General features: G+C 40.0%; 1 long non-coding RNA gene across 1 annotated transcript; it reads left to right on the top strand.

Annotated features, from left to right (window-relative positions):
* Window positions 1–226: 226 nt before the first annotated feature.
* LOC139042522 (uncharacterized) lies at window positions 227–6,797 on the top strand. Its single transcript, XR_011499314.1, has 4 exons — window positions 227–470; window positions 784–909; window positions 2,580–2,704; window positions 5,873–6,797. It is a non-coding gene; the product is annotated as an uncharacterized lncRNA (long non-coding RNA).
* Window positions 6,798–18,386: the final 11,589 nt, after the last annotated feature.

An 18,386-nucleotide genomic window follows, 5' to 3' on the forward strand; every position in this document is an offset into this window, starting at 1 on the left:
TGACCCTGCCTGGAACTCGGTTTTGTCCTACCCCACCCACAGGAGTAGCAGCTTCAGCCTTGTTCTTGCTTCTGCTCAGCTGGCTCACTCTCACTGGGCATCTCCAGTGGCCACAGCAATTCTCCACCCTCCGCATCTGCTTGCTTGCTTTTGTCTTCCTTTCCTTATTTCCTTTGAATGTGGGGGGAGCGGGAAAGCATCAGGATGCCGGGAGAGCAGCCTGGGGGGAGGGGGCACAGAGAGAGACTGGACGGCATGCCTCTCCTCCTAAAAGCCTGCCCCCACAATTCTTCCCTGTAGATCTGGGTCTTGAGCCTCCTGCTCTCGATTTAACTGGAAGCTGGTGACAGCCACATAAAGAGGAGTTCTGAAAGGGACATCTGAATGAAAAGGGGGCCTCTTGTTCCCTCCAGCGGCTGGTGAAACACTCCTGCCTTCTGATTCCTTAGGCTCTGTCTGTGGCACAGGAGGTAGGTCGTGCGGGAAGACCCTCAAAGCCAGGGTAGCTGGAGTGTCCTTCCTCTTGGCCCTGAGGCTTCTTCTCCCTTAGGCCTGGGCACGCTTTAACTATTGCTTTAGAATTGTGATATCCTTTTTACCTTTTATTTTGTAACTTCCTGAATCCCCAAATTTAGTACAAGTAAACATTTATATATGGCGAAAATAGGTGATCCAGTTCTAATACTTTAGTAGATGTGCAATTTCTCATTGTTCAATGTCAGCCTATGTGAGGGGGGGGCAATAGATCAGGGCTGTACCCGGTTTACTTTCTCCCACCTTCAGCTACTCCTCACCCTTGTCCCCTGCCTGTGGATGGAAGCCTCGGTCTTGGTCATCATCCGTCAGGCAGGTGCCGGCAGTGCTGATGTTGGCTGGAGGGAGCTCACGCTGCTGCCTCAGAACTTCCAGGTACTTTTAAACACTCCGTTCCTTAGGACTGTCTGTGGATTTTGAACCACATGAAAAGACGAGAGCAGTGACCTCAGTGAGGTAATCAGTCCCAGAGGCCTGGTATTTGAAAGTGTAGGCAGCAACCTCTGGCCTCCCAGCCTGACAATGTGACAGCACCGGTGGTCATAGAGCCGGCCAGCTCCAGACAGGCTGAGTGGACAGCAGGTCCCTGGAACAGTGTCCTGCCTGACCCTTCTCCACTTCACCCCCAGCACACTCATGAGGGATTGTTAAATGTCTTAGATTAGCTCACAGTTCGGATTCAGGAGATACTCCCTGGCAAAATAACTTGAAATACAGACATTAAATTCTTAATATTTATCTCCTTAAAAGAGGCTTACTACAAGTAAAAACTGAAGACAGACTCAAAAAGACTTTTCGTTTTAGAAATTGATCTGTGGATGCATTTGAATGTGCGATAATGAGTATTGTTCTCAATCTACTTAGCAAATGTTTGAGCCTTTCTCTCCAGCTCGCGGGCCTTGGCTCCCTCTAGTGTCCCTGGCTCAGCCTTTGTTTCAGGCTTCACATGCCCAGGACTTAAAAACTCTGTTAAATGGGGATTCAAAGCCCAGTTCAGCTAACTTCTCCTCCTCTAATCCCTCCATGGTGACTCTTGACCACATGCATCTCCTCCCGCTATGAGCACCTTTGATATTTGCTGTTGCTTACAACTAACATTTTATTATATTCAGTTTATAAAATAATTGTTTCATGTGTGTTGTCTCCCCACCGCCCCCCAAATCACAATTGTGTCCTTTACTTTGAAATGGGAAAGACTCAATATCAGGCATGCAATAAGAGTCTAATACTTAGTTTAAATTTGAGAATCAGAGTATGAGAGTCAGCGGAAAAGCCAATATAGCTTCCTCCTTTCACAAAACGGGAAACAGATCCAGAGAACTGCTGCTGTATTCATTCCACAGGCGCTTAGTGAAACTTCAAGTCTCCGTGCAGGGTGCTGTGGGAGAGACAGAGGCCTCTGAGAGATGGGCCCAGCTCTCACAGACCTTTCAGTGAGGAGTGAAAAGCAGGGCGTGTGCCCCAGTCACCAAAGGTGGAAACCCACAAGCAAGGCAAAAATTAGCCTGAGGGATCTCAGGGGAGGGAGAGAGGGGGTCAGCTGAGGGACTCCTGGTGGTTTTATGGAGAGGGTGGCACCTGAATCCGATATTGAAGGATGTGATATTGGGACATAGGGGGAAAGTGTGGTGGTGTGAAAGCACATTCGGGGAAGGAAATGTGAAGGAGAATATTAGAAGCTATGACTGGAAGGCCTTAGGTTCAAATTATAGCAGACCTTGAATGCCAGCCAAGAAGCTCACACTCAAACTGGAAAGCAGGAAGCACTATGAAGGAAGAACTTGCAAAAATCTCCAGTTTCTTGAACATACATTGAACTCCTTTTAAAAAAGTGAATTCTCCATCCTTGGAGCTTTAAGTACCGATTGGATACAGCTATCCAGCTATCCACTTATGATTTTAGAGGTTCTTAAGAGGATTCATGCACTCACTGGATAACTGCTAAGGTTACTTCTGATTGAGATTACACAATCATGTGGATTTTTGAACAGAAGTTGACCCTACATCATAGGAGGGAAAACTATATTTCTTTTCGTATTCATTAGGTGCTAAATTACTGCTTCCTCAATTAATGAATGACATGAACAGAGCTGTGCTGTAGGAAGAGGAATCTGGCAGCAAGGTTTAAACCAGATCAGCAAGAAGGGAGAGACTGGATACAGGGAGACTGGTGAGCACACTATTAATCATTTCCAATCCCTAAACTAGGTTAGTGGGAATGGGAATGGAAAGTAGATTGACACTGTGGATATAGAATCAGGATTACTATTTTGTCGTAATTGTTTGTGATCCTCTTCCTCAATGGACTGAAAATTCCATGAAAGCAAGAAGTGTATCTTATTTGACTTTAAATCCCCACCCCCTAACAATCACTAGCACATACGAGCGCTCAACATGTATTAAATGAGTTTGTGGAGTAAATGTTGACTTGCTTTATGAGTAAGTAGTTGAGATGGTAATATTTGAGGGGCACTGGATATCCAAGCTGCTGGACAGGGGGCAGCTGGAGTCTCTGCATCTGAGACCAGCACTTGGGTGGCCCTGGTCAGGGGCAGAGGGGACACAGGAGACAGCGGCTGTCTCTACTTCCACACCATCTAGAATCTCTAACGCATGCCGAGTAGGCCTTCGTTGCCACAACCTCGTAGAACTTTTCACATTTAGCTCACCCCTACCCTTCTTGCCCTTGTCTCCCCTCTCTCATTTTACTTAACTTCTCCTCAGCATTTGACACAGTTGATCATTTCATTCTTGCAACACTCCCTTCATTTGACTTCCAAGACATTGCTCTCCTGGTTTTCTTCCTACCTCACTGATGGCCTCTTTCATTCTACTCTTTCTGGCTTAACCTCCTGTTCCCAATCTTTAAATCAATGGTTCTCAACCTTAGCTGCTCATTAGAATCAGCAGGAGCTTTTAAGTCTCCTGACAGTCAAGCTGCACCCCAGACAATTAAATCAGAATCTTTGAGGAGTGGGTCCAGGTTCAATGTTTGTTTAAAGCCTTTCCGATGTTTCTGATGTGGTAAGCCACTGTTCCAAATATTAGCATTCCCCAGAGCTTAGTCCTACATCTCTTCCCATTGCTGGCTATGCTCCTACTCCCATGGGTTTCAATAGCATCCTTATCATGTGACATGTAGATCTATACTTCTAACCCAAACTTCTCTAAACTATAGACTTGCATATACAACTACCTCTTGAAGATCTCCAGTGGGATAGAGACATCTCAAATTTAAAAGGTCCAAATAGAATTCTTGGTTATTTCCTGGCCTCTAAATCTATCCCTCACCAGTATTCCCCATCCCAGTTGATGGTATCATCGTTCATCCAGTTGTGCTGGCAGAGACAACTTGGAAGTTATCGCTGAGTCACCTCTTTTTGTCATTCCCCACATCTAATCCACTATCGTGTCCTATTAGTTTTATTTCTAAGTTATGTTCTAGACCCAACCACTTCCCCCATCACCTCTACCCCCGCTCAACCCTCTCCTGCTCTGCAGCCACGGCTTCCCAACTGTTCTCCCTGACTCTGCTGTTGCTCCCTTATAGTCTTCTCTTCACACAGCTCATAGAGGAACCTTAAAAACATGCATCATATCACATTTCTCCCTCTTTAAAAATCTGTCCAGTGGCTTCCTATTATATTTAGAGCAAAGTTCAAACTCTTTCGTCTGGCCTCAAGGATTCTTCATGATCTGGCCCCTTCCTGCTACTCCAGCTCTGCTCTCCATCTCCCCTTCATTTGCTCTGTTCCTGCTACACATCCTTTTGCTGCTTGTGGAGTACAGCTCTGCCTAGGCTGCTCTTCACCTGAATCTTCACAGGTTTGATGCTTACTATTCAGGTCTCTGCTCATGTTACCTTTCCCCAAAATTCTTCACTGACCTGGCTTCTCACAGCTAAAATGGCCACCACCTATCCCCTCAGCAGTCCTCTGTCCTAACCTTGCTTTATTCTCCTCTCAGCTCTTGTTATTACGTGAAATTGTAACGTTTGTTTCTGTGTTTATTTCTCTGTCTTCCCCGCCCCGCCCCGCCCCGCCCCATAGCAGGCAGGGACCTTGTCTGCTTTGTTTACTGCTGGATCTCTGGCACCTGGTAGGTTCTCAATAATTATCTGTTGAAGGAATTGTTAAATCCAGAGTTGAAATTCAAACTGATGGTGAAGCAGACTGTACTACCAAGGTGTCACCGAGAGGTGGATGGATAATCTCAGCAGAAACATGATTAATTACAGACCCTGTTAAAGGTGTTCTGGGACAGTATCTGGCTTAGCCACGGGGCAGGCTGTCTGCCCTAAGCTTCCTTTCTTCCTCTAGTTCACGGTGTCTGACATTCTTCCATTGGTAATTCAGATTCATGCCTCTAGGTTGAAAGGTTTTCACCCCCTCTTGAATTCTCTACTAAAATTCAAATACCCTCAGCATGTCTCTATTGACTAATGAGAGATTAGGGAAGAAAGATTTTCTGGGAGATCAGACCAAGAGCAGAGGGGACTAGAAGCAGAGGGAAGCAGATGATTGTCAGACTACATTTTCTTCACCATGCCCTAATGCCTTTGACAGAGCCGTTTGAGGAAATCAGGCCTATAGGAAGCTGGATGATTACAGCCTTAACAAAAAACTGTGTGGATTCCATTGGGACTAGCAACTTCCTAATTTCTCTCTCCCCTATGTACTTCCATTTCCAGTCCCCAATCCTCAGTATAATTTCCTGAGTATGAGGACTTGACAGTTTGGTAGTCTACCTCCAGTGCTCCTGTCCCTCCTGATTGTTTTTCTACCACAGTAAATCAACCAGCCCTACTTATATCCAGAGGAAAGTAGTTCTGTAGCAGGTGCTCTGCAGCCAAGGGCAATTTCTGGAGAGGATTGATAGCTGAGGGCTGTCTATTGACAGCACTCCCAGCATCGAGAAAAATAAGCTCTTAGACCTGAAGACAGATCTGGACAACACGACACAGCATCCATTACACCTAGTATTTTCGTGTTGATGTTGCTTTTTGGTTGCTAACATTATTCTGCGTATCTATTATAAGGCAGCTGGATAAATTACATACTGAGTGTCCGCTGAGTTGGCTTTACTGCTGAAGAATCTTTCCTTATTAACGTTGTGTTTCTGAAATACTTTCACTTTTCTATCCATAACATGTGTTATAATCATATGTTAAAATGATATGATTTTTCTTTTTTTAATGTTATTGTCATTCTTTACCATTTTGTGAAGCAGTCACAGGATGCGCCGGGGTCCTGGGATTGTTTCTTTCTTTCTTTTTTTTTTTTGAGGAAGATTAGCCCTGAGCTAACTACTGCCAATCCTTCTCTTTTTGCTGAGGAAGCCTGGCCCTGAGCTAACATCGTGCCCATCTTCCTCTACTTTATATGTGGGACGCCTACCACAGCATGGTGTGCCAAGCAGTGCCATGTCCACACCCGGGATCCGAACTGACGAACCCCGGGCCGCAGAGAAGCAGAATGTGCGAAGTTAACCACTGCGCCACCGGGCTGGCCCCCTGGGATTGTTTCTTAGCCATCTGTGGTGGCCAGTCTGGCTGACTAGAAAGGTAAGATTCTGCTCTCATTAATCCTACAGACTCACCTGAATCCAAGTCCCAGGAGTTTTCCTCAAAATAAACAAACAAACAAACAGAATAAATCCCTTAGCCTGGATGATGTCGGAAGAACTAATTATTCAGGCTTCCCATTATAGTTTTGTCTAAGTAAGCATGGCAGACTGGGGCCCTGAGTGAGCATAATTGAAAATTAATGCGTTCTCTGGTTCGGAGGTGGGAAATAACTGACAGCCTACAGGAGGGGAAAAAATGATTCTTATCGTGTAAGTGGGGCAATAAGGACCCATGACTGTGGGCTTTATTGCTCAGGCCGGCCAGTGGACAAAAACAAAAGGATCTTCTTTCTACTATGGTTTTTCATCCCGGCAAATTTAATCTCTGAAAAAAGTGACTCACGTATCACATTGCTTTTTCTAGTTGAACATGCTCCATATTTATTCATTCAACAAGTATTTATTGAATGCCCACTATGAATCAATTATTTAGTAGGTGGGTGTTCTGAGTAGAGGTAAAAGGAGGATGATAAAAAAAAAGATTAATAGGTAAATATCTTTTAAAAATCTATCAGATATATGTATTTTTTTATACCTTGCTTTCATGAGTCTGAATGAACACAACTCTATGCTTCCTTAGAGTTGGGACCACATCTCTATGGTGTTTTGGCAAAATTTCCATTATCACTGACATGGTATCATGCATCTACTTAACACATTTGTGAATTGATGCTAAAAGATTATTGTAGTCAGTAGTGGACACAGTGACTCCAAGGGCAACGTGATTACCAGGAATATAGTTTCTCTTATTTGAAGAAAGTTAGTTACAGCTGTAAACTCAGCCTGAATAAATGATACAATTTGTGGATCTTTTTCCAGACCTCAAGCTTTAAGAAAGTTTGAGGAGTTGAGCTTTATTTCTTTAAAGTGAAACACAAAGTCAAGATTCAAAAAAACAAAAAAAGGAAAGAAAATCAGGTAAAAAGGAAAGGGGAATAGTCAGAAAGAAAAGGGAAGTTAACACAAAAATTATTACCTCTCTCTGAAGTTACAGCTGTGTTGATAAGTGCTTTGATATCTTGCCTACTGCAGGTGGGAATAATTTCTAAAATATAAAGGATTTTACTGAAGGCATCAGGAAAAATTAGCATCCAGTAGAAATTGAAAATAATCGAGGTTTAGTTAGGTATTTTATTTATTTACATTTCATCTCTCTATTGCTTCTTCCAGCCTACTTTCTCTTACTCAAGGGAATCTTGAATAATTTATTTTGGCTTTTACTGTGAAGCTGTGAAAAATGCCAGGGCTCTACCCTTGACATCCTGAATCAGACTACCTAGTGAGTGGGGTTCATGCATCTTTTTTTAAATGTGGTAAAATAAACATAACATGAAACTTATCATCTTAACCGTTTTTAAGTGTACAGTTCAGTGACCTTAAGTATTTTAACATTATTGTACAACCATCACCACCATCCATCTCCAGAACTCTTTTCATCATGTAAAACTGAAAGTCTGTGCCCGTAAACAATAACTCCCAACTCCCCTTGCTCCCCCTTGCCTCTGGCAACCACCATTCTACTTTCTGTCTGTATGAATTTGACTACTTTAGGTACCTTATATAAGTGGAATCATACAGTGTTTGTCTTTTTGTGACTTGCTTATTTCACTTAGCATAATGTCCTCAAGGTTCATCCATGTTGTAGCATGTGTCAAAATGTCCTTCCATTTTAAGTCTGAATAATACTCCATTGTATGTATATACTACATTTTAAAAATTCATCCATCCATTGATGGATACTTGGATTGCTTCCACCTTCTGGCTGTTGTGAATAATACTGCTATGAATTTGGGTGTACAAGTATCTCTTCAAGACCTTGCTTTCAATTATTTGGGGTATATACCCAGAAGTGGGATTGCCGGATCTTATGGTAATTCTATTTTTAATGTTTTAAGGAAGCACCAAACTGTTTTCCATATCAGCTGCACCATTTTACATTCCCACCAGTGCAGAAGGGTTCTGATTTCTGCATATCATTACTGACAATTGTTGTTTTCTGTTGGTTTTTGTAAAAAAATAGTATCTATCCTAATGGGTGTGAGGTGATATCTCATTGTGGTTTTGATTTGCATTTCCCTAATGATTAGTGATGTTGTCTTTTCATGTGCTCGTTGGACATTTGTATCTCTTCTTGGAAAAAATATCTATTCAAATCCTTTGCCCATTTTTTAAATTGGTTGGATGTTTTGTTGATGAATTGTTGGAATTCTTTAGATATTCTGGATATTAACCCATTACCAGATATATGATTCACAAATATTTTCTCCCATTTTGTAAATTGCCTTTTCACTCTGTTGATTATATCCTTTTATGAACAGAAGTTTTTTCATTTTGATATAATCAAATTCATCTATTTTTTCCTTTTGTTGCCTGGGCTTTTTGTTATCATATCCAGAAAAACCATTGTCAATCCAGTGTCATGAAATTTTCCACTATGTTTTCTTCTAAGAGTTTTACAGTTTTAGCTCTTAGGTTTAGTCTTTGACTCATTTTGGATTAATTTTCCTATATGGTGCAGGGTAAGAGTCCAACTTTATTCTTTTTCATGTGGCAGCTGCATTTTTACCTAAAATTCCACAGATGTTTCTGTTGTTTGCGAACCACTGTGTTATGCCAGTGATATCCAGCCAATCCTCCTGTCCTCCAGATATCAGATGACCTGTTTGTGGCAAGAATGGTAAAAGAGCCAAGCATAGAGACAAATATTTGTACAAAATTTTCATATGCTTACTATTTGAGAGTAATTAAAAATGTGAAATAACTGTTACCCACAGTGATGATATTTCCATATTTTCTCTGCTTTTTTCACATCTACTAATTGTCCCAGATACCTCAAACCAAAAAAACAGATCAAGTCTAGAAATAAGCACTTAAAAAGTGGCTCAAGGTTAGTTACATAGCTGCATTCCTGGGACAAAAATAAACCCTCCTGTTGGCGGACATATCTGCGATGTAGGCCTCACAGTGTTCCCACAAATAAAGCTTCTCTAAAGACGAGCTCATGATCCAAAATTATAAATATCCAGCGAAATAATCACCAAGTGTGAGGGTCAGCAGAAAAATATAACAGCAAAATTAGATCCCCAAGAACTTTATATAACAAAATTATCAAATACAATAAAATTTATTTAAACTTATTAAAGAAAGAAAAGATGAAATAAAAATCATAAGAAAAATAAGGTGAAGGTATGTTCTACTTTAACACAGTATATTTTGGAATCAATGTACCCAAGGCTAACTGAACTAGAAATCTTTCCATCCAGATTACAAGCCCACCTGACACCTACTCCCACAAAAAAACCAATAAGAATATTATTAGAATTATTCTGCTGGACATTAACTGATTAAGGAGTAAACACTATCATTCTCTGAATGTGGAAATAAATCAATAAAATCGAATTCCCAGTCAGGAAGAAAGATCTTCACAAACAAAAGACTAAAATATCTACAATGTGAAGAGCAGTTTACAGTATGTAACCTTTATGCTACAGCATATACAGTTTAATCTCCTGCTGTTAAAATTCTATAAATATATATGTGAATAGTTCTCTAAGATATTAATAATCATAATCTCTGGGTGACAGAAATATAGTTTTCTTACATTTAGTTATCCCTATTTTTTTACTTTCTACAATGTACATATACTGCTTGTGCAATAATAAAAGCAAAAAGAAAAGTCTACAGCAAACGTCATACTTAGAGGTGAGATGTCACACATATAAATCAAGGATGCCCCTATTAGTTCCTCTATTTATCATTTTATTGTAGGTTCCAGCCAGTTCAATAAGGGAAAATTTTTTTTAAAGATATAAGGAAGGGAAAGAGAAGAAAAAAATATTTATGAGCCTAGAAAACTCAAAAGAATCCACACATAAATGATGTGAATTTAAAATGAAATTCAATAAGACTAGTGGACATAAAGTCAATATACAGAAATCATTTGCATTCCTATATAACAGCAACAAACAGAAATTAACTTTGAGAAAGGTAGAGTGCTGGGCATCCATTTGCTGCCCCGCATTGACTCTTCACCCTTCTCCCACTGGTAGTGCCTTGGGCTACGGACCTGCGGACCTGCGATAACAGGCTCCCCTGTTCTCTGGCTTCCCATTAGGTTCAGCCAGTGGTAGCAGCAGCACGAGAGTGGAGGGAGGAGAAAAGAGGGTGGGACTATGTTACCTCACTTCCCTCCTTGTGGGGTTGTTCCTGGCTGGCTGTATCCCTTGACCAAAGATCATAGGTCCCATCAGAGGACTCTCTCCATACAGCTGTTTCTATCTTTCGATTCTGGAAAATTGCATCCCCTCCTTGCCCTTAGGTTGGATGGTAATGGTTCTCCAAAGTCACTGGCCCCTAGGTACTGTGCAATCCCTGATGATTTCCTTAAACTCTGCCTACATCTTTGTAATTGACTCTATATGATGGTGCTGTTTCCTACTTGGACCTTCAATGATATAGATATTATTTATGATATCAAAAAAAGAATTTAAAGTAACTAGGAATAAACCTAACAAAAAGAGGCAAGAGATCTTTATAGAGAAAATTATAAAACTTAAAAGACATTTTTAAAAAGACATTGTAGAGATGTACCATGTACATGGATGGGAGGACATACTATCATAAAGACATCGGTTTTTCTCCAAACTGATGCATAGGTTCAATGAAAGTTCCAGTCAAATTACCAAGAGTTTTTTTCTCACGGAACTTGGCAAGGAAATCTAAATTTATATAGAAGAACAGAGGGCAAAGAATAGCCAAGAAAAATTTGAAAAATGGTAAGTCAGATAAGGCCTTGCTCTACCAGATAGCAGGAATTATTAAAATGTATAGTAACTAAAACTGTGAAATTGGTGCATTGCAGATCAACAGGGAAAGATAACGGTGCTGAGACAATGGTTATCCATATGGACAAAAGAATAAAATTGTACACCTACCTCACATTATTTAAAAATATATAAATCCCAGTGAATTATAGATGGAACATGAAAAGCTTTATGATCCCACATTATTAAAGGATTGTTTAAGGCAAAAATATCCACACGAGACATAAAGGAAGTAATTGATAAATTTTACTCCATTGGATTTTAAATTTCTCTGCATTAAAAGGCATTATAGAGAAAATAAAAATATAAGCCATAGCTTGGAGAAAACAAAGTATATGTACATATAATACCATGGAATTGTCTCATAATCATAATGTGGAACTGAAAACAATTTGTAGAAGGGTGACTCAGTCTTATCCTTAAAGCATGCAAAATAATATCACATTTTTTAGAGGTTGATTCATGGTATTTAAAGTGTAAAGACATGCATGGGAATAACAAATGCTATTAAATACAGAATAGTGTTATTTCTAGGGGAAAGAAATGAGACAGGAAGATGTATACCAGTGCACAAAAACAGCTCCCACAGTTTTTCTTATGTCGGGTTATGGAGACATGGGTGTTCATATTATTCTCCAAAACTTTCTGTATGTCGGAAATATTACCAACGCAAATGGACGCGACACAAAAGTAGAAACTAGATACCAGAAAGCAAAGTTCCACAAACTAAAAGTTGTGGGATTTAATTTTTAAACTCTAAACTAAATATGAACTATAATACTTAAAGAAAAAATAGGAAAATATCAGCATTGTTTAAATGAATAGGCATTAAAAGGAAGATAAACTACTTCCTTATTAACTAGAATCAAAAATGATTTTTTTTTTTGCTAGAAAATTAACCAACATGTTTTTCTGTGAATAATTCAATGTTGACCCAAGGTGGAGCAAGGTAAGGAAATGCAGAAGCCAAGAAGAATAAGAAAAACCTAATGGAATAGATGCAGTAGGTGTGGGCAGAACTGAAGTCCCTGATGACAGATATCCTTGAGCACTTCAGAAATTGGTGAAGAATTTCACAAAACTGCTGTTTTTATAAAACTCTGACGGAGTGCCTGCTGAGGTTCTGAATTCAGAAGAAAGGTCAGCACAATGACTATTTTTTAAACGGCAAAGAATGGCCTTTGTCTTATAATATGTCTGTCAGGCCCAATTCTTTGCCCAGAAAGCTGTTGAACCTTTTGTGAAAGCATTAATTTGCAAATCTTAAAAAATAATGTTGGACCTAAAATCAACATGAGTTGGTGAAGATTAAACTCTCAGTTGAATCTAATTTTCTTCTGTGATGGGTCTGTTAAAGGGCAGTGACAGTGTAATTAATTGCTCCAGGCTCAGAAACCCAATTAATCTCCAAGTTGACTTTTATTTCATAGAATGTTAGTGCTAGAAGAAGCCTCAGGATTATCTAGTCCACTCTCCTCATTTCATAGAGGAGGAAACAGATGTCAGGGAGGTTAAATGACTTGTTCAAGGTCAAAGATACTGTCTGTCTTCGCCACTGCATCCCGTAAATAGGTTCAGTACTGCATCCTTAAAGATTTTGAGTTTCTTTATATTTAACCATGAAACATCATTTGAAAACCAGTTTTTCTTATTTTACAACCTTTCATAAAATATCTGGGAATTCATCTCACGAATGTCTCATTGCAAGGGTTTCTAAGCCTCAGTTTTTAAAATTTGAAGCTTGTTCCATAAAGTTTATGTAGCAAAGGGGGAGTGGGGAGGGACAGGGCCCTCGTCTACACACTCAACAGGGGAACTCTGGAGACAGAAGCAACCCTGTATGGACTTAGGGAAAAACAGGGGTCCCAGTTTGACAGTGTGAGTGACACCTGATCCTGGCGGTATCTTGCAGTCAAGTCATCCCTTAAGGACGCTATGTGCCTGATTCCAAGATGCAAGTAGAAAAAGCCGGCATGCAGAGCATTTTTAGAGAAGACATTGTGGGGCGACAAAGATGACATCTGAGAAGATCAGAGGAAATGAGTCAGCCACTGTAATTGTGGGAACCATGGTGGCGTGCCACGTGTCGATGTGGCAGCCATGGAGATGCTCTGCTCAAATCTCTCTTTAAGGGAACCCGCTTCAAGGAAAGTGGTTGCGAACTTGCAGTTGCTGCACACTGGGATCTACTGCAGCGTTCATGCTGCGGTCTCACTCTCTGGAAGCAGCTCCCAGCCAATGCTTGAGCACACCCAGGGTATTAGAGCCAGGTCTTTTTGGCCCAATGTGGGACATCTCTAATGGGAGCTCTTTGCTTGGGGACTTTCCATTGGCCTGGCAGAGACTTTCTCAGTTGTGCTGCAGTTTGAAGCTCCTCTTCTCTCTTTTCCTGTCTCCTTTTACAGGTGTCAGACCTGTATCAGTTCTGAAGGCTCTCTCTGCCCACCTCAACTTCCCCCTTCCCCCTTTGTCCTTTATAGGCCTTTCCCAAAATAAACCTCTTGACAGGCCAGTTCTGTCTTGGCATCTGCATCTCAGAAGACACTGGCTGATGCAGAGTATAGCAATTGCCCTGGTTGATGCCCAGGAGGGATGAAAAAATAACTTGAGAAAGAATTAGAATCCTACTCTGCTGGTGGGGGCTTCATAGTAATGGTTTCTGTTTGGTTGTTGTAGTTGCCATTATTACAATTCCTTAACTGTGCTCCTTCATGATGGCATGGCCTTAGGATATATATATTGTAGTAAAATTTACTTCTAGTGAAAAAAATCCATGTTTCATATATTTTTTTTGTGTGTTTTAACCTTTCTGAAATTGGGATGGGTCTTTTTTTTTTTTTTTGAGGAAGATTAGCCCTGAGCTAACATCTGCTGCCAATCCTCCTCTTTTTGCTGAGGAAGACTGGCCCTGAGCTAACATCCATGCCCATCTTCCTCTACTTTATATGTGGGACGCCTAGCACAGAATGGCTTGATGAGCGGTGCCATGTCCGCAACTGGGATCCGAACTGGTGAACCTGGCCACTGAAGCAGAATATGTGAACTTAACTGCTGTGTCACCAGGCCAGCCCCTGGGATGGGTCTTAAAATAGGTGATGTGACAATTTAATTGGCAGGGGTTTTCCTTCTTTACTGATGAATAAAATAACGGTGCATCCTACCAGTGATGGTGTCATAGATTCCATAAAATACATTAACTCAATCCAGGTCACCAGATGTCAGGTGCTATAATAGATTCTAAAGAACTAAGGGGCTAGGGCTGCCTGGTGGCACAGTGGTTTAAGTGCGCACGTTCTGCTTTGGCAGCCCGGGGTTCGCCGGTTTGGATCCCGGGTGCGGACATGGCACCGCTCATCAAGCCACTCTGTGGTAGGCGTCCCACATATAAAGTAGAGGAAGATGGGCACGGATGTTAGCTCAGGGCCAGTCTTCCTCAGCAAAAAGAGGATTGGCAGATGTTAGCTCAGGGCTGATCCTCCTCCTCCTCAAAAAGAAAAAAAGAACTAAGGGGCTAGATTAGACTTTGTGGGTTATAATTTGGCTGTTTCTTAGGTGTTTCTACTAGGAAAGGAAAGGAAAACTCTAAGGAGCAGAATTGTATGATGGAGAGGTGTACAATGGATAACTATTGCTATGGATATATTTGTATAGAAGTAACTGGAGATCTAACAAAGCACTGAAAAATCATGGGAAGCCAGAAAATATGCTCTTTCAATTCTGGCTCTGTTCACTCTTTTACTCTTCCCTTTTTTTGCTGCTTTTATGACTGATGTTTCATTATAGGCCATAGTCGCCTTGTTGTTCTGGTTAGCCTGTCATTCTTCCAGCAGTATCTTGTGTAACGAGACCTATGATAACAAAGGTTTTCACTCTGTGATGAACCCCATGTTGATATGTGGTCAGAAGTATGGTGTGGAGAACCAAGCAAATTCAGTAAGCTTACCAACGGTCTCCAAGGAGATGGGTTGGATGGAAGGACCTGTTGCCTGGATTCCCCATAAATGTATCTGCTTTTCTAAAACTGGATTCCTTGACACTGACTGCTTCTAAAATTAGGACTGAAACCATTGTTTCCTTTCTCTCCAGACACAGCCTTTATGCCTGGATCGTATTTCCAAAACAGGGAAGTCTCTATCTCTGAAAAAACATAATTGTTATTCCTTTTCTGGACACAAATCAACCAGTATTGGATACTCAATAAAGTTACTATTATTGTTCTATAAATACTATGTAGAACATACATTGTATAATGTATCTACCATTAGCATATTATATTGTGTAAAACTTAGAAGTGTGTCATATAATCTATGATACATTGTTAACATATAATACATTTTGTTATAGTCATTAATTATAATATTTTAACAAAACCGAAAGTTGGGTTTGCCTAGAAAAGAATAAATGGGGATCACTTTGATATAATACTCCATAATCATTGTAAGGATTGGTATCGTTTGTGGAAAATATTTCAAACATGTCTGATTCAGTGATTATCTGAAAGAAAATTATTTTGTGTGGAGCGATGCTTTAGACATTGTAGAAAACATTCCATAAAATGAGAAATTTGCTATAATTCAGAAGTTACTTATATATTTACCCAACCTAAATTTGCTATAATTCAGAAGTTAATTATATAATTACCCAACCTAAGATTGGGTAAGAGAGGCAATGTGCTCCAATTCAGTAGTTTTCAAACATTTTTGACCCTGACTTATAGTAGGAAACAGTATTTCTTCCCCCTTCCTGCCTGCCTGCCTTCCTGCCTCCCTTCCTACCTACCTATCACTAAAAAGTTTCACAAAACAATAGCTAGCTTACTAGATTCGATGTATTCTAATATTTTCTGGGCTATTCTATTACTGTTTGTGAGCCACAGTTTCGAAAATACTGGACTCATGAAAAAAGCATGAACTGAGGAGACAGACTTGATACAAAACTCTGTCCCACTGCTGGCGCTTTCTGTGAACTTGGCGAATTCTTTTGAATTTTGTTTACATCATATGTAAAATGAACTGGGTTGTTCGGATGATTACAGACAATTATATATGGCGTGAGGGGCATGTAGTAGGTGTTCAATAAATGACAAGTAGCAGGATAAGACTTTCTAATATTAACCGAATGTTTCCCACTGCATTTACTTGTACACATTGTGATCTATTACCTCAAGGTAAGGTTGTTACAGAATTTCTGGGCCCGTCTGTTAACTCTATCAGTTAGTTAGCTCTATCAGTTAATTGATTCAACGTCTCTCGCTCTCTCTCTTCCTCCTCCCACCTCCTCCCTTCCTCCGTTCCCTTCACCCCTCGTACAGCCTTGCTCCAAATACCTGCAGCCAACTTGTGCTCTTTGACTCTCCCTGCTCGGCAGCTGTGTCCTCCATCTGCTATTCTTATGTAGGGTTATTGTGTCCCTCTTTCTCCCCAGGACCTTAGAGTTGGGGCTCAGGTTCTGAGTGCCCAGTCACTCTCATTCAATGAGAGACCACCGTGGAGAAAAACTCTTGCTTGTAGCGCCCCACAAATCACCTCTCCCTGGCCCTTCAGACACACCCACATTTCTTGAGGTACATAGCTGATGTGCTATCATTTAATCATTCTCTTACTGTCGCATCTTTGGGTTGCCCTCGTTTTTTTTCTAAATTAGAAGATTCTACAATGAATAAAATAATGCATTTGGTGATTTAAAATTTTTAGCCTGGTTAATTTTTCATTAGAAAAAATTGCCTTAAATGTAACAAATTTGATCAAATTAGGCACTTTTTCTAAAGTTCAGAAATGAAAAATATAACACTTTTCTAAAGGTAGTTTCCATATATGTATGTATATATTAATATGTATACATTTTTTTACATCAATAAGAGCTTAATAATTCAGAAGGGCACTCTGCTCTTCACAGTGAATTAAATGTGGTCATCTTTGCTTCACCACTAACCAAATTACAGCCTCTGTGCACCACATGACAAATCCCTAAGCAACTGTTCTCTGACAGCCCAAGTTCCGTATGCTATGTGTACATGCCATGTACATGCCAATCCCCTATTTTACTCCGAATTTACATTGCTTTTCATTCAATTCTGTGCCTATATCTGTTGTGTCTCCACTGTTTTTTTCCTATGCTTAGATTGAGACTCAAAGCACAAAAATGGACAACTGAGGCAGTTATCTGGATGAAGGTAATTTTTTTTCAATTATATGGTATTTTGAATAAAAGTGGCTTTTTACAAAATTACCCAGATAAAATTTGATTCATATACGCAATGAATAAGCATTCTTTCTATGTAGTGTTCCCCAACCCTGTAAATGAGTGTGTAACAATGCTGTAGTTATTTTCTGATTTTATTTTAGAGTTCATGAAGTCAGCAGTTTCCTATTTCCTACAGACTTGGTAAGGATGCAAGAGCAAGAGTGAACGTGAGAGAGCAGGAAAGGAAGCAACCCACTACCCTAGGTTAACATGGGGTGACAAATAAGCCATTTAATAGTCTCCTTTTTCCCCCCACACAATTATTTAGCACTCGATCACATCATCACATAGTCAATGTGATTCCCAGGTTAGGGTGGCCAAAATATCAGAAACAGATTTTATTTTCTTAATGAAACAATCAGACTCAACACATGGAAGCTGGCCTATTCTGAATCCACCAGAAAGTAGTCACCTCGTAACTGCATATAACAGAGAGAAAAAGTAGCAAGTTATGTACAATGAAACCATTAAATGAAGATTTGCCACAAGGCAAGATGGTAATGCTTGAACATTATGAAGTGCAAAAACGGCACAAACACATTATATTTTAAACACTTCATCTATTTAACAAACTATGTACCCTCTTCAGCTAAATAAGATGAATTGAGATTCAAGAGGCAGCACCGTACTGGCAAATCTCATCCTAAAGGCATCCATTAATATAAATCAACAGTAGCAATTTGGTTTGATCATTTATTTGCAAGAATCATTAAGGCTTATTAGCATAATTATTCCCTGTGGGATTTCATGTCGAGGAAATGAAAAATGGCATTATCAATATTTAAAAGATAAGTATGTAATGTTCAGAGTACTTAAATAGGCATCTGCAGGTGGTGTCCAGCTGCAGCAAATTAGATTAGATTTGGGCATTTTTTTGAACAAAAGAAAAATTGTTTTGTTCTAATTGCTTCATTTTATAAAGCAATACAATTTTGTAAATAATTTCTCTTGTATAGTTAGGACTTACAGTGCGTACCTATTAGCATTCCTTATTTCAGATCAGCAACTAGGATACTCTGATATGTTCAACCCTGTTATGTTGTAACTATTGGGAAACATTAATCAGTATAATCCATCATTTGTTATTAGGGAAAGCTCTTTACCTTCAGTAATCTAGACCTTTAGACCTGTAAGTGAAAAGCTATATTCCAAAGGGAAATG

Source organism: Equus asinus, chromosome 2 (genome assembly GCF_041296235.1).
Source record: "Equus asinus isolate D_3611 breed Donkey chromosome 2, EquAss-T2T_v2, whole genome shotgun sequence".
In the NCBI taxonomy this organism is placed as follows: Eukaryota; Metazoa; Chordata; class Mammalia; order Perissodactyla; family Equidae; genus Equus; species Equus asinus.